The 22,414-nt window shown below is 46.6% G+C and overlaps 1 protein-coding gene and 1 non-coding gene across 2 annotated transcripts in view; both read left to right on the top strand.

Moving 5' to 3' along the window:
* The window catches only part of LOC144167622 (RYamide receptor-like), a 503,725-nt gene that overhangs the window by 303,909 nt on the left and 177,402 nt on the right, over nt 1-22,414 (top strand). The gene's annotated exons all lie outside the window — the stretch shown is intronic.
* Nucleotides 3,336-3,408, top strand: Trnat-agu (transfer RNA threonine (anticodon AGU)). Its single transcript has one exon. It is a non-coding gene; the product is annotated as a tRNA-Thr (tRNA).

The raw sequence follows: 22,414 nt of genomic DNA, 5'->3' as shown, positions 1-22,414 counted from the left end.
TTATTTAGTAATGCGGCTGACTTTGCCTCAAAGTAAAGCCCTCTCGAATAATCTACTGCTTCCGTAAAATCTCTGTCGACGTAAGTCATGTGCCTCAGTGATCCTCGGAAGGCGCTCGAAATTACCCAGTGGTGTTTTTCCTCCAGGCGATCAGCGTTAATTAAGGCCACCCATCAGCACCGCTTAGATCTCTTAAAGCTGAGCCAGGACCATAATGACCGAGCAATGATTGCGCACAACCGTCACTAGACTCCGTATTAGCACGCGGGGCTACTTTGGCATGCCCTCGCACATGAAGTCGTGTTGATTTAAAACCTGGTGCATAACAAAAATTTATCGCTCTGCGAAAGTGGATGTCCAGAAAAGCGGTTGTACACCACTACAAATGTTGATGTAGCAGGGTATAAAATATTTCTGGATGTCTCGGCGGGCTTGTCGCCTGCGCTCGGCTAGTGTCACTAGGTACGGGTACAGAGTATCGACACTCTTTTCACCTATTCTTCCATGCCACCGCTATGATCATTAGTCAGTTCGCATTACGTGGTATGTTTTACACTGATGGTTCACGCGCGCCGTCATTTTGTTGTTTATTCGTGTTAGTCGTTCAGCTCTAGTAGGCTTAGCTTGTCCTCACGGCACTGCGGCTACGCGCGACTGACTACGTTCCGAATTCGAATCATAGATAACGCGTGTAACAGCATTTCGGCAGCAGGATTGTGTCCAAAGATTGCATTTTTACTGCATCATAGGTAGCTACTGGACAAAGTTAACGTCGAGGCCGTAGGTGCGGCAATATCGTAACTCTAATAAACACCAAAATAGCCGCGGTTGCTGACTTGCGTGCCTCAGTGGCGGTACTCTGATGCCTTATCTACTGACACTACACTCGGCTTCTCTGGCGAAAAATGCTGGGTCCTGCCTAGCCTGACGCATGCGCACGGCGACTTGTTCAAGCACTGCTCTTTTTAGTTACACTGATACTGTCTAGTTTTTAAGGATAATCTGCAAACATAATATTTACCAGGAACACATGGGGGGGGGGGGTGATCTCATTGTTCACAGGCACCTTATCATCCAAAAGGGGGTTTAGATGCTTTTCTGGTTACTTAACCGAATTCTGAGCTCTATGCTGTATGCCTGATTTGCCTGACGCATGCGCTCGGCGTGTTAGGCCTTGGTGCCTTGGCGTGCCCACAGAGATGAGACCGTATTTGTGAACGTATAGAGCTTTGCTTAAAAAGAACAGGAAGTACAGCATGATATAGCACATAAATTTGCCGAAACCATCAAGCGACTTATCTAGGTGCGCGCACCGTCACCCTTATTTCCTTGATGTTGATCGACAAAGCCGCCGCCTTTTTCAGCTTTCTTGGTGCTGGGTGGTATTGGCAGCCCGACATTTCCACGCCTGGCGATGATCCAGAATGCATGCCAGAAACAGCCGGTTCATCGAAACAAGCTTGATATTGTAATTTCGAGAAGGTGGCTCCCTTTTGGGCTTATGGTTTGAACTCCTCTTTCTTTGAAGAAACTTCCAATCAACAACTTTAACGAAGGCTTGCGTCTTTGTGCCGGCAAGGGAAACCACGGTGCAGTGCCAGAAACCTTTTTCTCTAAGGAGTTGCCTAGAACTCGGCTAACGCCAGACGAACAAGCCGCTCATTTAGCTCCTCACTCATAAGCGTAGTATGAGCATTCAGTGGCTATATATTAAAGGGACACTGAAGTGAATTTGTCAAGCTCCCGTTTTTGCTTGCTCTGCGTAGACTGGCTCAAATTAACGCGCTTTTCTTCGTTTATCCGGCTGATAAGCCGGTAATTATTTTATAAAGCTCGAAAGAAGAAAAACTACCATGCGCGTTGTGCGGCGGGCGCAGCAACTAAACGCTGTGATGTAGGGAGGAAATGCACGGTGATTGGACGATTTCGACTAGCATTAAAAAAAGTTTCGGCTTCGGTTTTTAAAACAACACGCTTGACATCCGACGTCATCGTTGGATGGATATTCTCGATATCTCAATAATCGCCATACCGTGCTTCTGCCATGTTGACGTCTGTAAAACGCTACGATAAACCTCCGGAGACGGCTTCGAATCGTAGCAATCAACAGCCGAGACTTACGTGAAGGATGAACGCCCTCCGCGTCACCGCAGACGCTCAAATACCATGCGCTTTTCCCCCTATTTGGAGCTTGCCTCACTCATGCCCGTATCGTAAAAAACGTGTTCGCACCAGGCCAAGGGTCTGCTGATTCTGGGCTGTGCCCACTACCCGAAAATAGTAGGTGCTTGTGGCAACAGCATGCCAACGACAACTCGCTAGCGCGTCAGTGTCAGTCTGCGCACTTTCCGCGAACTCGCTCGTGGAGCAGTGAACGTTACGGCCAAAAAATGGTGAACACAGTTTAGAAAACATCGGCCGTAAACGAAAAAAAGCAGGTACCCTCAGGGATTAGAACTTGCGACTTGCAAAACGACAATCCTAGCGCTTCAGACTACTCGGTCACGAGCCAGCGCTGCCGTGATTGGTTATATAAGGTATATAATGTTAACCAGTTTACACTTTTATTTAGTTTCAGCATTTCAAGTGCCTTAGGTGACTATTTGTTGTATAACGCTCGTGCAGTAAGCGTCCCCCAAACTTCCACAGTATCTCACGTCTAGCAATTGAATTTCTTAGACGAAAAAGCATTCGCAGATGTGTGCTGATGCTGAACAAGCACAGCGGTCGTGCGGCTGACCGCTGTGCTTGTTCACCCAGCGCTAAAAAGTCCTTCCTTCTCCCTAGCTTTACGCTGTAGGGTAAAAGTTCCAGTTGATTTTATGTCCGTAGTACCTATACTGACTTCGCTGACTCTTCTCCCGCCTTCAAGTGGCTATATATATATATATATACATATATATATATATATCAATAAGGGTTGGCAGTGAAGAAAACTTCAGAAAGCAAACGGAAGGTTGTGGTGGGTCATAGAAAGAGATGAAGAATTTTTTGAGTCGAAAAGAAAGTGGTGAAAAAATTCCCGCTGGGTGGCACCCGAAACCACGACCTCCAGAATACCGGTCTGGTGCGATAACCACTACGCTACCGGCGGGGCTGCTTCCCCAGCACTTTCTCGGGTATTTTATGTTAATTTATTTTTGTTTCCTGCACTTGGGGGTGGTAGCCAGCGTCACTCGGACTACTGGGGGTGAAGGGGACCTCCTTTTTAACCCCCGGGCCGTGAAGGTCCCCTTCACCCCGAGTAGCCCGAGTGGCGCTGGCTACCACCCCCAAGTGCAGGAAACAAAAATAACTTAACATAAAATACCCGAGAAAGTGCTGGGGAAACAGCCCCGCCGGTAGCGTAGTGGTTATCGCACCAGACCAGTATTCTGGAGGTCGTGGGTTCGGATCCCACCCGGCGGGCATTTTTTCGCCACTTTCTTTTCGACTCAAAAAAATTCTTCATCTCTTTCTATGACCCACCACAACCTCCCCTTTGCTTTCCGAGGTTTTCTTGAATGCCAACCCTTATTTTCTATCTTATTTCACGGAGCCCCTTATTTTCCCATTTTCTGATTCGCTACACACACACACACACACAGATATATATATATATATATATATATATATATATATATATATATATATATATATATATATATATATATATATATATATATTGGTAAGGCATATATAATTGGTACGGCATTCGAGATCTAATCGAAAGGCGTGGGTTCGGTCCTCACTCTGGGCGCGTGTTTTTCTTTCTCACGTAATTAATCAAAAAAACAATAATAATACTGTAACGTCACAAGCGGTAAAAAATTGTCTAACCATTCCCCTATGCCATCTTTGGCTTTGTAGACTGCCGGCATTTCTTTCTGTATATATATATATATATATATATATATATATATATATATATATATATATATATATATATATATATATTATATATATATATTTTTATATATATATATATATATATATATATATATATATATATATATATATATATATATATATATATATATATATATATATATATATATAGTCTGGAAAGATAAAAACCCACGCAGAGCGCGAAAAAATCCGGTTAGTAGAGACAGAGACACACGAGAAAGACGCAGAAAAACAAAATAAGTTTACTGACGTTTCTAAAGAGGACTGTGAAGAAAGGAAGTCCTCTTCCTGAAACGTCAGTAAACTTATTTCTTTTTTCTACGTCTTTCTTGGGTTCGGGTGTCTCTATCTCTACTAACATCATATATATATATATATATATATATATATATATATATATATATATATTGTTACAGCACAGTTTCTACGAAGGACATTGTCTTTGGGGTTTCTAATGGAAAGGGATTGACCAAGCCCCATGTGGTTTTGGTAGAAGAAGAGGTTGAGGTGGTGACTGTGCCGGCCGCTTCCCGATCTGTTCGCTTGGCCCTTCCCGGTCCACACAACTGTAAATAAACCCATTCCATCCATCGAGACCGTGTCACGTGGTGGAGGTGCGGGGTAGCAACGTCCTGGACCCTGCGGACTCAGCGGAATCCTGCGTTCTCCGTCGGAGTAGGCGAATCGCCGGCTTGCCCGTGGACCCCGCTGACATGGCACCGCCCCGGAATGGTGAACACTCTTCCCCAGTAGTGGTGAACGGTTGGCACCACAAGGAACCACGCTCGTTCTCTGGGAACGATGATGACGATGTCGAGGATTGGCTCAAACACTACGAAAGGGTGAGCAAATACAATCGCTGGGACACAGCCGCGCAACTAGCCTATGTAGTGGTGTATCTCGTCGAAACAGCTTTGACCTGGTTTGAAAACAATGAATCAAAGCTCACGACATGGGCGAGCTTCGTCGAGGAGCTGAGGAAATCTTTTGGCGACCCCATTTCCCGCCGCAAAAAGGCCGAGCAGACGCTCGCGCAGCGAGCACAGGTACCGGGCGAGACTTGTACGGCATACATACAAGAGGTCCTTAAACTCTGCTCTCTTGTAAACCCGAACATGACTGAGGAGGACAAGGTGGGCCATTTGCTAAAAGGTATAGCGGAGGACGTATACCACTTCTTGATTGCAAAGGAAAACCTAGCCTCTGCAGCAGACGTGGCCAGCTACTGCCGCACATTTGAAGCTCTCAAGCTTCGGCGGATTTGCCCCAAATTTGGACGTCTTCCAAACGTTCCCACTGTCGCTAGCGTGGACACTGGTCCATCTGAGGATATCGCATCCTTGGTTCGCCGTATTATACGGGAAGAACTAGGGTATCAAGTTCAAGCGTGCACCGCCAGTCCGCCTGCCTATTCGGGGCCTCCTGCAAATTGCGTGTTCCACCCGTGCGCCGTTCACGAGCCTTGCCTTCAAGTACCAGCACCCAGACCACAACTCCGCTACACAGAGCCCTGCGGTACGTTTCCACAAGATGGCGTCAATGTTCAGAGCTTCCGAGCGCCATCCCGGCGACTCGGCTACGAGAGCGAATCCCGTAGAGTAGTCGCTGGCTACCCACGACAACAAGTCGAACCAGCCCGCTACCGGCAACAAGGCGACCAAGACCGCTATCGGGAACCACCGGTTTGCTATTTCTGTGGCGTCAGTGGGCACATCGCTCGCTTTTGTCGCCGTCGTCAGCAGCAAGCTCCGCGGCTCTTTGCTCCTTCTTCACCCAGCCGACGAGATGGCGCAATCCACCAGGATCCCCTTTTCCACTACCCGGCTCCGCGCACCAACCGCAATGCGTCTCCCGCCGTCTCCGACCGTAGCATCACACCACCGCTTCGCCGGGGCCGGTCGCCGTCGCCTCGCCGCCGGTCCGTGCCCCCGCCGCTGGGAAACTAGCTGGTGCGGCCGACAGGGGTGAAGTCGCGGAACGGTCGGTTTTACCAAATCCCCTGTCAGTAGCGATGGTAGAGAACAAGGTGTGTATTTGTGTCGACGGTGTGAACGCAACTGCTTTGGTGGATACTGGTGCTAGTGTGTCAGTGATGAGCTCGTCATTTAAAGATCGCCTTGGACATAAAGTTATGTTTGAGTGGGATGGAACTAGACATTTCCGTGGGGTTGGTGGTGAGCCTTTGCGGGTAGTTGGAATTATCTCGGCAGACGTTGTGCTTGGCGGAGACACCTTCAGAACTGAGTTTACCGTATTGGAGTACGCAACGCACGATGTCATTCTGGGTATCGACTTTTTGAAAGAATGTGGGGCAAAGTTAGATTGCGGTGCTGGAGAGATTTCATTGGGAAGTGTATTGCCTGTCTGTATCGAGCAAGCCACCGAACCCGGCCGAGGAGTGTTCGCTGTTGCCGATGATACGCTATTGCCTCCTATGGCAGCCATGTTCGTTCCCGTGAAGTGCAGCCAAATGAGCAAGGGTAGCCCCTGTGTGGCGTTAGTTGAGCCCGAACTGAACACAGCGATGAAGAAAAATGTGTTCGTACCTCGGGCTTTGGTTCACGCGGAGGGTGGCTTTACTCACCTGTGGACAGTGAACGCAAGCTCAGAATCCGTACTTCTCCCTCAGGGCCTCACGCTCGCCAGTTATGCCAATAATTTAGATACTTCACTGGACGCTATTTCTATGGCTGGCCCTGCGACTAATGTGGAACCGGACTATACAGCCAATTTCATCAAAATGGTTAACAAATCGTTGCCGTCTGAGCAACGACACGCATTACAAAAATTGCTGGCTCGGCACGCTTCGGTGTTTGATTTTGCGCAGGGTAAATACCCTCCTGCGCCGCCAGAGTCTCGGACGCAACATCGAATTTACACCGGCGACCCACCACCCATCCGGCAGAAACCTTACCGCGTGTCTCCTGCTGAGCGCAGCGCTATAAATGAGCAGACTGAGGAAATGCTCCGGAAAGGTGTAATTCAGGAATCTACCAGCCCATGGGCCGCTCCTGTAATACTGGTCAGAAAGAAGGACAACACGTGGCGATTTTGCGTTGACTACCGTAGACTTAATAATGTGACGTAGAAGGACGTCTACCCACTTCCGCGAATTGACGACGCCATCGATTGTCTGCATTCTGCCTCCTACTTTTCGTCGGTTGATCTTCGATCGGGCTACTGGCAGATTCCTATGCACCCGGACGACAAGGAAAAGACAGCATTCGTCACACCAGATGGCTTGTTCGAATTTAATGTTATGCCGTTCGGCCTGTGCAACGCGCCCGCAACATTCGAAAGATTCATGGACTCTGTCCTTCGGGGCCTGAAGTGGGAAGATCTAGATGACGTCATAATTTTCGGCCGGACGTTCAACGAGCATAACCAGCGGCTTGATGTTGTTCTCCAGCGCATCGCGCAGGCTGGCCTGGTCCTGAACTCGAAGAAGTGCCATTTCGGAGAGCGCCAGGCGCTTGTGCTCGGCTTCCTAGTTGACTGCGATGGTATCAGGCCTGACCCACAAAAGATTGCTGCGGTTCGTGACATTCAAAAACCCCGATCACTTAAGGACCTGCGGAGCTTCCTTGGACTGTGCTCCTACTTTCGTCGGTTTATCAAAGACTTCACCAAGATCGCCTGTCCCCTCACAGCTCTTCTTCGTAAAGACACGCCCTTTGTGTGGACTCCCGAATGTGACTCGTGTTTCACGGAGTTGAAGCGTTTGTTGACATCCGGTCCTGTGTTGCGCCACTTCGACCCCTCGGCCCCTATTGAGATCCACTCAGACGCCAGCGCCATTGGTGTTGGGGCTGTGCTGGTCCAACCGCATGGAGGTGCTCATAGCGCTGTCGCCTACGCAAGTCGTACCCTCTCGAAAGCAGAGCGCAACTACACGGTGACAGAACTAGAATGCCTTGCGATGATTTTCGCCATTCAGAAGTTCAGACCCTACATTTATGGACGTCATTTTACCATCGTAACCGACCATCACTCCCTGTGCTGGCTTGTTGGACTACGCGACCCCTCGGGTCGACTTGCTCGCTGGTCTTTACGGCTTCAGGAATTCGATTTCGCTGTTGTCTACAAGAGCGGGCGCCGCCACACCGACGCTGACTGTTTGTCACGCCTTTCTCAACAAGCGCAGCTATTTGAGGAAGAACACCATGCCGATTCCTTAGCTTCCATCTCGACCACGCTCCCCGATGCACTCGTGTTTCAGGAAGAGCAACAAAAAGATAGCAGCTTGCAGCCATTTTTTGTCTCCGCACAGGCGTCTGAAGCGTCGACTTCACCATTCGTTATCCGAGATGGCTTGCTCTGGAGACGGAATTATTCGTCCGATGGTGCTCGTTTTCTGCTTGTCGTGCCTGAGAGCCTCCGGCCTGTCGTCCTGCATGCTATGCACGACGACGTCACCTCAGAGCATCTTGGTTTTGCCCGCACGCTTTACCGACTCCGTCAACGTTTCTACTGGCCTCGCCTCCGAAAGACGACGAAGCAGTACGTCGCCGGATGTCAGGTGTGCCAGCCCTACAAGCATCCCACAGTCCCTCCTTCCGGGCCTTTGCATCCGGTGCGTCCACCAACGTCACCTTTTGAAAAAGTAGGAATTGACTTGCTCGGCCCGTTTCCCAAGTCGATGGCCGGGAATCGATGGATACTTGTCTGTGTCGATTACCTGACAAGATATGTGGAAACGACTGCTCTGCCATCCGCTACAGCTTCCGAAGTCGCACACTTTTTTCTGCACTTCATCATATTGCGCCATGGTGCCCCCCGGGTGGTTATAAGTGATCGCGGACGACAATTCACAGCGGATATCGTCGAAGAGCTCCTTCGTCTTTGTGGGTCACAATACCGACACAGCACGCCATATCACCCACAAACCAATGGCCTTACTGAGCGCACAAATCGTACACTGACAAACATGTTGGCCATGTACGTATCCTCAGATCACAAAAACTGGGACGATATGTTACCTTTTATCACATACGCTTACAATACCGCTAAGCACGAGGTCACGGGATACGCACCTTTCTTTCTTTTATACATGCGACTGCCCAGCAGCTTCCTCGACAGTATCCTGCCCTTTTCTTACCATGAAGATGTTTCTATAGCGCAGACTCTCTGTCGTGCTGAAGAGGCGCGCCGCCTTGCCCGACTACGGACTTTGACGTCCCAGGCGAAGACTAAGGCGCGATATGACCGACGACACGCACCAGCTTCGTACTTTACTGGTGACCTTGTCTGGCTCTGGACGCCGCTACGCAAACGTGGTTTGTGTCAGAAGTTTCTATCAACCTATACCGGCCCGTTTGTAGTTGTGCGAAAATTAAGCGACCTGAATTATGAAATCGCTAAAGTGATGTACCAAGATCGTCGGTCCCGCAAAACTCAAGTTGTTCACGTCGCCCGCCTGAAGCCTTGCCATCCCCGACAACTTCAACTCGCTCAGTGAGCTTCGTCTCGCCCCGGGGAAGTGTTACAGCACAGTTTCTACGAAGGACATTGTCTTTGGGGTTTCTAATGGAAAGGGATTGACCAAGCCCCATGTGGTTTTGGTAGAAGAAGAGGTTGAGGTGGTGACTGTGCCGGCCGCTTCCCGATCTGTTCGCTTGGCCCTTCCCGGTCCACACAACTGTAAATAAACCCATTCCATCCATCGAGACCGTGTCAATATATATATATATATATTTCTACTAGCGTACCAGTCAGCGAAGCGTCGCATTTGCACTTGTGCGGCGCTTGTGTGGAGCGACCCGGAATCGTAGCTTGATACTGTGTACAAACTAACAAATTAAAGAAAGGCATATTCTTCCATTCACATACGTGTTATGGCTTAGTTTCAACTGAGTGAGCGAATTGCCACGACCCATCGGCTGCCGGCGAACTAAACGCTTGGCCGACTGACTCTGTCGGAAGCTCGGCGAGCCGTGTTGTAGCGCAGCCAATTGACAACTCACCTCCTCCTGACGTCACACGAAAACGCCACAGAAAATAGGCGACGGTGCAGAGAGGAGGACAGCATATTCCAATTGATCTTTCTACCAAATAAATTCGCGTAAACGCACTCATAGTGGTCGAAAAATCGCTTATGGACTCCGGACTACAATTTGCGCTAGTAAACCCGCAATGTTTACAAATCACTTCAGTGTCCCTTTAAGTGCGCGGCACTCTAGGGGCCCGCCTTGTCGTCGTAGCCCTTCGGGGTCATGGCGTCACGGACCCAAACAGAGCCGCTTCCCCTGGTCGGGATCGAACTTAAGTCCCTTGTTTTACGAAGGTAATGTCTATGTGATTGCGCCAGAAAGGCGCACGTTATTTATATGCAAAGTGTTGGGGATTATCGTCGCGCTGGGCCGTTGCCGTGAAAGCTCCCGTTATTAGGCCATCAATTAGTACACAATAATATAAAATAAAAAATGTAACTAAATAACTTATTAATTACCCCAAATATATGAAAACCCAAATCACGGCGCCTTCTCTTGGCGGATTTCGTCATCAACGTCCGGCTGATACTGAAACTAGTTAAAAGGGACTGCCACATAAGGCCCCTAAAATCACTAAGGTAGCGCCAAGCGCTCCCTCCTTCTCCGCCGCTCTCCTGTTTTTCTTGTCCTCACCCGCGGCGTCGCGTGCCCTTGAACTCGGCGGCGGTTCCGGCATTTGCTTCTGAGCAGACGCCCTCGCAACGCTGCGGCCCGATCGCTGGAGTTTTTCTTGCAGTTTGCTGTAGGTTTTTTCGCCAATACGCTCTTTGGTGGCATTTAGAGGATTTCTAGAGTCTTATTTTTACCAACACGCACTAAGTGAGGTTGTTTTATTTTATATTTTTGTCTACAAGGGGATAGGATATTTGTGCGGGGTGGATACCACTCACGCATACGCACAGCGCGGTGTTCGTTTACGTCTGCGGCATGCTTGTAACGTCTCAAGATAGTTCGTGAACGCGAAAGTACCGAACGTGAAGATTTCGAACTGCCCTGTTACGGTAATTGCTTTCTTCATTCGCGTGACTGTGGTAGTGCAATCACTGCACAGAGGGCTTGCGCACGGCTCGCGGCGGTATACAGAACGCTTCATTCGCAAATGTCGTCGTTCCACCGCTCCGCTGGTGTCCTTGCATTCACCTTTCTTACGATGGTTGTGAATCATTAGAGGCGTTGAGTCTACGCCCGCTTTTACTATCGACATACATTCTACCATAATTCCGCGCAGCTTAGAGTGCTTTTTCGTTTTTGAAGAAATGCTTCTTTCAACTTCGTGTAGTTATAGGCAGCTGTGACTAGATTAAAAAATACACACATGCTGTCGTGCATGTGTGGACGTACAGCGACGTGAAGCATTGCTGCTTTCCCGACGTCGCTGGCGGATACACTAAACTGCACTTGTGGGCGTGCGTTCATGTGTAAACCGAGTGAAAAGCGTATGCTTGTAATTCTGCGAACAGGCGCCAGAGAAGACTGCGATCAATCGATCGAGTAAACTGAAATTACAGATTTGCGGCCTCTAATTTCTCATACAATCCAGAGATCGAGTCCCTCTAGGAAAAATTCTCTCTCTCTCTCTCTCTCTTTCTATATATATATATATAAATATATATATATATATATATATATATATATATATATATATATATATATATATATATAAACGGCTCATATACATAAATCATGCAATACGTTTTCTACCGGGCATGGTGGTTTACAGCCGTTATTAATGGAGGCACCTGGACACAATTTTTTTGTAATGGGAAATATTCTGGAATATTTGTACATGGCACTAACACAGGAATACACCCGAAAGAAATTCGAAACAGAACAGATATCACGATGATTACCAAGAGAAAACAATAAGGTATACGATGAAAATTCATTGGAGCCACAAAATGAATACTTTATTGGAACAAACTTCCGTAATGGCGTCGTGCAGGCGGCTTGTGCTGCTAACGTGCCTTCGTGCCAGAAAAAATGCTGGGAGTGGCATTTGTGTTTAGTTTTTTAACGCCAAGCTTCTCCAAGATCCGTTGCTCAAAAGTGAACCGTTAAATAATCCAAGTGAGAAGAAAAAAAAATGTCACCTCCGGGTCTGAGATGCACCACAAACACTCCGCCAATATAGTCAATAGTGCGTTGCAGAAGAGAGTTATTGACCGTTCTACCATACCATGGTAAAATATCGTGTCCACGCATTTGCTCAGTGCCGCGTCTACGCTCAACTCGCTTACACTAAAATCGTTTAAAAAGTGCTTCGCTGGACAAAAATAGGCCTGCTGAGAATGACATATTTGGCTAGTGCGTTTTGGTTCATATCGCAATGACTGGATACGCTGCCCCGTTGACTATTACGATAAAGTAAGCGCGCACACAGCGAATGCACAACCTCACGTGTAAAGCAAACGTTAAGATGTAATTAACGGTCCTCTGTGTACTGTGCATACACGAAAGAAAGGGCGTACAGCCGTTGCGTCTAGTCTAGTATTTACCCTGCAACAAGTGGTGTACCTCATGGTTCTGTGCTGGGTCCACTGTTGGTTCCTATCTTTATCAATGATGTATCAACAGTGTTAACAAAATCTTCATTGCTTCTTTATGCTGATGATGTCAAACTATTTAGGCACATTATCAGTTTTCAGGACTGCTGCGCCTTGCAGAGGGATGTGTCGAAATTATCGGTCTGTGCAGCAAAAAAATTCCCCCGCATTTCCCCGAGGGGGAGAATGTGAAAGTGCGAATGCACGGTTGTCGGCCCGCTTGCGGCGCTTGCGCTCAGCCCCCGCAGCCCACCGCCTCGCCGCCTTCTCTTCCATCTCTTCCATCGGGTTTGTAGTATCACGTGTACACCACGCAGTTATCAAGCCGCTATAACGCCGCTGAGTCGCCAACGCACGCCGCTGACGACGTAGTTTGAATGCGTTAAAGATATAAGGCGCGTTACTAACACCGACATCAGCGTCGCGTCCGTGGCTTAGTCGGTAGAGCGTCGCGCTGCGGCCGCAAAGTCCTCGGATCGAAACCTGGCGCCGGATGCTGTTTTTTTTTATATAGAGAGGAGGACTGCGGACGCCGCCGCCGCCGCCGCCGGCGGTGGAAGGTTTGGGGTCGCTTATAAAGTGCATTCGCACTTAAAACTGTCTAATTTTAAACCCAGCCAAAACAAAAGTTGTCACGTACAGCCGGAAAACCCATCGTCTACTGTTTTCCTACAGTATAGAGGGAGCTCCTTTGCAAAGGGTTGAGGAGATTTGGGACCTCGGGATTCTTTTCGACAGTACCCTCTCTTTTTCTTCTCATATTAGGCTCATCACCCGGCGAGCGCTCCGAAGTCTTGGAAATGTGTGTCGGATTACAAAGGAATTCTCTTCTCCAGATCCATTTCTAATGCTATACAATGCTATATGTATCCCCCAGTTAGAATATGCTTCTGTTGCCTGGAACGGCATCTCCAAATCTAGTAGTGAATTAATAGAACGTGTGCAGAAAACGTTTTTATCCATATTTAAGCACCGTCATCACAATCACAGTTTTCATTCTGATTCTGACTTACCCATAGTTCCTTCCATTCCTTCGTTTACCTGCACACGTATGCGTACAGACCTTACATTTCTACACAAAATTGTTCATGGTGACCTTTCTTGCGCGGACCTGCTTAACGGTTTAGAGTTTAGTGTTCCACAAAGGCCCACCATGTCGCATCGCCCTTTCTTGATCGCTGCGCGCAACTCCAATCATTCTCCTGTGCGCAGAATACAGAATTGCTACAACCGCTTCTCTGAACGCCTTGACATCTTTCAAAGTTCTTTTAGAATTTACAGCACTGCGCTGTTGAATACAGTATGATGATGATGATGATGATGATGTCCTCAAATTTTTTGGCACGTACCCACAAGGGGGGATTGGCCAAATACAGTATACAATATGTTAAACATCTATGATATCTCTGTCGTTCGTTTTTCTTTTTTTTCATTGCTGAAATTTGGTTTCTCTGCGGTGCTGTTTAACCAATATAGTTGCCTATTTTTGAAACTGTTTACTTATCATGCTTGTCTTATGATTTGTCTCTATACTCTTGTCATTGTTTTTGTCGTCTTACTGACAAACTTTGTTCTCTGCTTGTTGTGTATTCATTAGAATAGGCCGAGCCACAAAGGCATCTTCTTTTTTCTTTTTTACCTGTACCCAGGCTCCGCCTGTGCTTTATTTCTGTAATATTCGCTACTTAAATTTGTGTATGTCTTGTCGCTTGTTTGTTTCTTGCAATATGTTTCTTGTATTTTGTTTTCGTGTAACTATATATATACCCGTGCGCCAGCAGTCATGCCTCTGGCTGTTCCTGGGCACGTAAATAAACATGATTGATTGATTGATTGATTGATTGATTGATTGATTGATTGATTGATTGATTATTATTATTATTATTCTAAGGCGGCTGTTCTAAGGCGGCCGTTCTTATTATTATTCTAAGGCGGCCGTTCTAACGCGGTCGTTCTAAGGCGTCTAAAGAACACGTTAGCCTGCGTAATTCCGATGGTAAAGAGGTTGAGGATGTTGCCACCAGTTTTGCTCAGTACTTTCATTCTGTCTTTCAACTGCCAGATGGCAACGACGAACGCCTATCGTTTAATAACTCTAATTTTAACACACTTATGTTCGATGAAAAAATTGTCAATGATCGCCTTCCACGGATGAAGCCATCCCGTGGTGCAGATGGAATTCCAGCAGCCCTCATGAAGGCTTACGGCAACATTTTTGTGCCCGTCTTAACTCCCATTTATAATAACTGCTTACTTTTAGGTAAATTTTCTCGTGCATGGAAGATCGCTCGAATTTTTCCAATAGGTCGCGGGGTCGATTCCCGGCCGCGGCGGCCGCTTTTCTGATGGAGGCGAAAAACAAAAACGCCCGTGTGTACAAGATTTCGGCGCACGATAAAGATCCCCGGGTGGTCAAAATTAATCCGGAGCCCTCCACTACGGCGCGCCTCATCGCCTGCGTTGCGTTGGCGCGTTAAACCCCACAATCAATCAATCAATTTTTCCAATATTTAAGTCTGGGGATAAGTCAGCCGTTTCTAACTATCACCCGATCTCACTCCTTTGTGTCGCCTCAAAACTCTTGGAGTCAGCTCTGCATAAAGTTCTTGCTGCCTGCGTAAAGAACGTTGTGATACCAAATCAGCACGGATTTTTCTCGGGTCGATCGACGGTCACAAATCTTGCAAGCTTTATGGCACAGGCTTCGGCTGCAGTTTGTGAAAACGGCCAGTTGGACGTTATTTATTTTGACCTCAGTAAGGCGTTTGATGTGGTCAACCATCAGTTATTAATTAACAAGCTTGCTAATTCCGGTGTAGACGCAAGCCTTGTTGCCTTGTTGTCCAACTATCTCCTTGACCGGTCCTTTTATGTAGACGTTAACTGCAAAAAGTCTAGTGTTTACCCTGCAACAAGTGGTGTACCTCAGGGTTCCGTGCTGGGTCCATTATTGTTTTCTATCTTTATCAATGATGTGTCAACAGTGTTAACAAACTCTTCTTTTCTTCTCTATGCTGATTATGTCAAACTATTTAGGCACATTAGTGGTGTTCAGGACTGCTGTGCCTTGCAAAGGGATGTGTCGGAATTATCGGTCTGGTGCAAGAAAAACTGCCTACTTTTAAACCCCGCTAAAACAATGGTTGTCACCTACAGCCGGACAACCCACCATCTGCTGTTTTCCTATAGTACTGAGGGAGCTCCTCTGCAAAGGGTTGAGTAGATTAGGAACCTAGGGGTGCTTTTCGACAGTACCCTCTCTTTTTCTCCTCATATTAGGCTCATCACCCGGCGAGCGCTCCGATGTCTTGGAAATGTGTGTTGGATAACAAAGGAATTCTCTTCTCCAGATCCATTTGTAATGCTATACAATGCAATATGTATACCACAGAATATGCTTCTGTTGCCTGGAACGGCGTGTCCAAATCTAGTAGTGAATTAATAGAACGTGTGCAGAAGAAGTTTTTATCCATATTTAAGCACCGTCATCACAATCACAGTTTTCATCCTGATTCTGACTTACCCATAGTCCCTTCCATCCTTTCATTGAACTGCAGACGTATGCGTGCAGACCTTAAATTTCTTCACAAAATTGTTAATGGTAACCTTTCTTGGGCAGACCTGCTTAACTGTTTAGAGTATAGTGTACCACAAAGGCCCACCAGGTCGCATCGCCCGTTCTTGACCGCTGCGCGCACCTCCAATCATTCTCCTGTGCGCAGAATTCAGAACTGTTACATCCGCTTCTTTGAACGTCTTGACATCTTTCAGAAATCCTTTACAATTTACCGTACAGCGCTGCTGAATACAGTAGGTTAAACATCTATGATATGTCTGTCGTTTTTTTTTCTTGAATTTGGTTTCTCTACGGTTGTGTCTATCCAACTGATAGTTGCCTATTTTTGAAACTGTTTACTGTCGTTTGGTCATCTTATCATTTGTCTCTAGACTCTTGCCGTTGTTTTTGTTGTATTACTGTCAAAGTTTGTTGCTCTGCTTGTCGTGTGGCCTTTACGACAGGCAGAGCAAAATAGGCATCTTCTTTTTTTATTTTTTACCTGTACCCAGGCTCCGCCTGTGCTTTATTTCTGTCATTTTCACTACTTCAATTTGTGTGTGTCTTGTCGCTTGTTTGTTTCTTGCTATATGTTTCTTGTATTTTGTTTTCATATAACTATCCGTGCGCCAGCATTCAGGCGTCTGGCTGTTCCTGTGTACGTAAATAAACATGACTGATTGATTGATTGATTATTAATATTATTATTATTATTATGCCTTTCTTCTCTTTTTTGCGTTCTGAGATTGCTGTAACTATTTTTACTTTATTGTATCTGTCATACATATGGTTTTAATGTGTGTTGTCTCGTCTTAATTTTAGTGTTTTCTTTGTTTTGAATGGTGTGCCAGCACCAAGACCCTAGGGTTGTTCCTGGGCACCCAAAATAACGGTTGATCGATCGATTCATTGATTGATTATCACTAATAATAACCATTCGCGTACATTGCCCTATTGCTCTAGACATTGTAATTTATGTATATACATATATATATATATATATATACACATATATATATATATAAATATAAATATATATATATATATATATATATATATATATATATATATATATATATATATATATATATATATATATATATATATATATATATATATATATATATATATATATATAAGAGAAGAAAAACTTCGAACAAGGTAAAAGCACGATTGTGGCCTACGTTTCAGCAAAGAGAACTTGCTTTCCTCAGGGAAGCAAGTTCTCTTTGCTGAACTTGCCCTGAGGAAAGCAAGTTCTCTTTGCTGAAACGTAGGCCATAATCGTGCTTTTACCTTGTTCGAAGTTTTTCTTCTCTTGTGTTCTCTACCATCTTCAAAGTTCTACTACTCCCTATATATATATATATAGTAAGGAAATGAGGGGCTCGTTGAGGAAAGGAAATACAGAAAGACAGGTCAGCAGTCTACAACGCCAAAGGAGGCATAAGGGTATGGTTAGGCTCTTTTCTTTTTCACTACGGTTAATTAAGTAAACATTTTTTTTAATTATACAGAAGAAATGTTTACTTAATTAACCGTAGTGAAAAAGAAAAGAGCCTAACCATACCCTTATGCCTCCTTTGGCGTTGTAGACTGCTGACCTATCTTTCTGTATTTCCTCAACGAGCCCCTCATTTCCTTACTATATTATTCTGCGAAAGCCTAGCGAGGGTCTCGGTTCTGGCAGCCTTGATGCCTAGGTAGCTTAAGAGGGCTTCCCGCCAGTAACCCGCTCATGATAGGCTGTAGACGTTTGAGTCACGCCCCGGGGGTTAAAAAGAATGTCCCCTTCTCCCCGTGTAGTCAGAGTGGCGCTGGCTACCACCCTCAAGCGTCAGATACACTTCTAGTAAATATAAATAGCCCAGAAAGTGAAGGAGAACACAGTCGCCCAGATAGCCGAATTGGTAAGGCATTCGACATGTAATCGAAAGGCGTGGGTTCGGTCCCCACTCTGGGCGCGTGTTTTTCTTTCTTTCTTTCTTCTGTATAATTAAAAAAAATGTTTACTTAAATTAACCGTAGTGAAAAAGAAAAGAGCCTAACCATACCCTTATGCCTCCTTTGGCGTTGTAGACTGCTGACCTATCTTTCTGTATTTCCTCAACGAGCCCCTCATTTCCTTACTATATTATTCTGCGAAAGCCTAGCGAGGGTCTCGGTTCTGGCAGCCTTGATGCCTAGGTAGCATAAGAGGGCTTCCCGCCAGTAACCCGCTCATGACAGGCTGTAGACGTTCGAGTCACGCCCCGGGGATTAAAAAGAAGGTCCCCCTTCTCCCCGTGTAGTCAGAGTGGCGCTGGCTACCACCCTCAAGCGTCAGATACACTTCAAGTAAATATAAATAGCCCAAAAAGTGAAGGAGAACACAGTCGCCCAGATAGCCGAATTGGTAAGGCATTCGACATGTAATCGAAAGTCGTGGGTTCGGTCCCCACTCTGGGCGCGTGTTTTTCTTTCTTTCTTTCTTCTGTATAATTAAAAAAAAATGTTTACTTAATTAACCGTAGTGAAAAAGAAAAGAGCCTAACCATACCATTATGCCTCCTTTGGCGTTGTAGACTGCTGACCTATCTTTCTGTATTGCCTCAACGAGCCCCTCATTTCCTTACTATATTATTCTGCGAAAGCCTAGCGAGGGTCTCGGTTCTGGCAGCCTTGATGCCTAGGTAGCATAAGAGGGCTTCCCGCCAGTAACCCGCTCATGACAGGCTGTAGACGTTCGAGTCACGCCCCGGGGGTTAAAAAGAAGGTCCCCTTCTCCCCGTGTAGTCAGAGTGGCGCTGGCTACCACCCTCAAGCGTCAGATACACTTCTAGTCAATATATATAGCCCAGAAAGTGAAGGAGAACACAGTCGCCCAGATAGCCGAATTGGTAAGGCATTCGACATGTAATCGAAAGGCGTGGGTTCGGTCCCCACTCTGGGCGCGTGTTTTTCTTTCTTTCTTCTGTATAATAAAAAAATGTTTACTTAATTAACCGTAGTGAAAAAGAAAAGAGCCTAACCATACCCTTATGCCTCCTTTGGCGTTGTAGACTGCTGCCCTATCTTTCTGTATTGCCTCAACGAGCCCCTCATTTCCTTACTATATTATTCTGCGAAAGCCTAGCGAGGGTCTCGGTTCTGGCAGCCTTGATGCCTAGGTAGCATAAGAGGGCTTCCCGCCAGTAACCCGCTCATGACAGGCTGTAGACGTTCGAGTCACGCCCCGGGGGTAAAAAGAAGGTCCCCTTCTCCCCGTGTAGTCAGAGTGGCGCTGGCTACCACCCTCAAGCGTCAGATACACTTCTAGTAAATATATATAGCCCAGAAAGTGAAGGAGAACACAGTCGCCCAGATAGCCGAATTGGTAAGGCATTCGACATGTAATCAAAAGGCGTGGGTTCGGTCCGCACTCTGGGCGCGTGTTTTTCTTTCTTTCTTCTGTATAATAAAAAAAATGTTCACTTAATTAACCGTAGCGAAAAAGAAAAGAGCCTAACCATACCCTTATGCCTCCTTTGGCGTTGTAGACTGCTGACCTATCTTTCTGTATTTCCTCAACGAGCCCCTCATTTCCTTACTATATTATTCTGCGAAAGCCTAGCGAGGGTCTCGGTTCTGGCAGCCTTGATGCCTAGGTAGCATAAGAGGGCTTCCCGCCAGTAACCCGCTCATGACAGGCTGTAGACGTTCGAGTCACGCCCCGGGGGTAAAAAGAAGGTCCCCTTCTCCCCGTGTAGTCAGAGTGGCGCTGGCTACCACCCTCGAGCGTCAGATACACTTCTAGTAAATATATATAGCCCAGAAAGTGAAGGAGAACACAGTCGCCCAAATAGCCGAATTGGTAAGGCATTCGACATGTAATCGAAAGGCGTGGGTTCGGTCCCCACTCTGGGCGCGTGTTTTTCTTTCTTTCTTTCTTCTGTATAATTAAAAAAAAGTTTACTTAATTAACGGTAGTAAAAAAGAAAAGAGCCTAACCATACCCTTATGCCTCCTTTGGCGTTGTAGACTGCTGACCTATCTTTTTGTATATATATATATATATATATATATATAGCGTGTAATGTAACGTGTAGCGTGTAATTTTTGTTCAGAGTCAGCAATGATATTTCCTCTTTTGTGTGTTTGAGACGCGGACATCTTGCGTCACCAGCTTCCTTTTTTTGCTTTTTTTCCTTGTGCGCGAGCACAAAGGCCCCCGGCTGTTCCTGGGCAGACTAAAAATCGTTGACTAATAAACATTGATTGATTGATTATTATTATTATTAAGGCTGGCATACTAACCGCTAAGGATCCTGAGTTATCTAAGTTGCGTGGCGTGAAGACTGCAGTGGAATATTTATGAAACTTACGTGATGGTGTCACGAAGCTCTAAACTTACAAACAACGTCGCAAACATAAACGCACTACGCAGCAAGTGCCCACCTGACCCGCCGCAGTGGCGAAAAGGCTAAGGCGTAGGCGTTGTGCTGCTGAGCACGAGGATGACGGTTCGATTCTTTGCCGCGGCGCCCGCTTTATGATGGAGGCGAGGAGCAAAAACGCCAGTGTGTACGAGATTTAGGCGCAGATTTAAAAGATCCCCAGGTGGTCAAAACTAATAAGGAGCCCTCCACTACGGCGCGTTTCATCACCTGCGTTGCGTTGGCGGGTTAAACACTACGGTCAATCAATCTTTCAATCACGTGTCCACCTGGGGCCAATTTCTGATAAGCCAGCATATTTTTCTGGGTGCCTTTAATTTCATCTCAAAGCGAGTGAATAACACATGGCAATCCTCAGTTTTGTTCTAATTTGACTAACTATGTCAAATATTTTTGTTGTTTTGCTGTGGCACCAACTTTGCTTCATTTAGTAATTTTGTCTACATAGAAATCCGTCTGGCTCACCATACATATTCTAATATGTGACCATACTTAATCGTAGGTCATTATTTGTATATAGGTGATTGGCTATTGGAAAAATCTGGCGCACAATATTCTTCAAGATATAAGTGCCCTGCATGCTCCACAAATATCAAAAAACAAATGCGACAGCCGGAGCCCCGTCCCTCCTATGAGCAGCCAAATGAAAAGCACAGGTGTAATGACTAGACGCAGAAGACTTCAAAAATAACGTGTAGGATTTTCGCAATAAAGAGGACGAAGAAATAAAACTGCCGCTTCTTGGCGGACCATAAAAAAGCGCGCACTGCAGGGATTTAAACAAAGAAAGGACGTGCATAAGAAAAGCGAGGGTAGAAAAAAATATGTCAGCACAACCCAGCACAATCATAGAAGTGTACATTTTTTGGAGAATACACTTCGCGTCTGCGATCAAAAGAAGCCCCAAAAGAAGCCCTGTTAAAGAGCGCTCCTCTGCTGAACGTGGTATTGCCTCTTTCCCCTTTTAAGTGCCTGCTGTAGTGCATAAGCAACTACTTCCCCGTCATTTCTGTCTCAGAAAAATGTATTCTCCAAATTAAGAGTAAGTGCAATATGCTCTTAAATATTTGCCAACTTGAGGCAATATAATCGCTAGATCAGTGAAACGCAGCTTGGAAATTTAATAACATGCTGGAGAAGGCGAAAGCTCGACTTCGGGAGGGGCACACCCTATAACGGCAGGATGCCGCAACAGAAAGTTCCAACCTAAGATTACATCATGAGAGCAAGACAACATTACGACAAGTTCAACGGTGTACAGAATATTCTGAATAACGACACGGGCTGTCCAGGCTGCTCTGGGCTTGATCTGTTGTGCACAGGCGGTGCGCAAGGATAGTCCGGAAAGTGGCGTCAGAACCTATCGAATTGAACGGCATAGGTCGGCGTGAATGACAGAAACACCAGCTCCAGTATCGATTAGGGCAGTGGTAGGGATACCTTCCACAGACCCATCAATAGCATGCTCGGGCGGGACGTGAGGACTTTTAGCTTTCGAGGGCGGCGCAGCTCTTGCCTCGGGAACTGCGGCTGTTAGTTTTTCTCCCCAGTGCTGGCAGAGCGGCGCCGCATAGGCGACAGCGAGCGATGACGTGGAGAAGAGGAGCGGCGGTTGGTGGACGTAGTAGAGCGGTCAGGCGGTAGCGACGACATCGGCGGATCCGAAGCGACTGGGTACATTGGCTGCTGAACAATATAAGGCTGGGCGTAAGCGTGGTCGTAGTACGGAGCCTGTTGGAAGGTGTTCGGAGGGGGCATGCGACGGCGGCAGTAGCGAGCTACATGTCCCGCAATTCCGCATACAAAGCAAATAGGGCGATTGTCCTGCGTTAGCCACGTGCGCGTATGAGGAGGACTACCCACAACCGTTGGAAGACGGCATGCCGGCACGACATTCGGGATCAGATTATTCTGCAACGGACGCAGTGGTACGCCAGGCTGGGCTGGTGGAGCAGGTGGGTGCACCACTCGAGGGTCGAGGCCGCAGAGGTGACCTCCCTGCAGCTTCGACGTACGTTAAGG

The sequence above is a fragment of the Haemaphysalis longicornis genome, unplaced genomic scaffold, assembly GCF_048455015.1.
Source record: "Haemaphysalis longicornis isolate Haplotype H1 unplaced genomic scaffold, Haemaphysalis longicornis Haplotype H1 scaffold_1, whole genome shotgun sequence".
NCBI classification, from domain to species: Eukaryota; Metazoa; Arthropoda; class Arachnida; order Ixodida; family Ixodidae; genus Haemaphysalis; species Haemaphysalis longicornis.
This window is presented reverse-complemented; position numbering and strand designations above follow the sequence as displayed.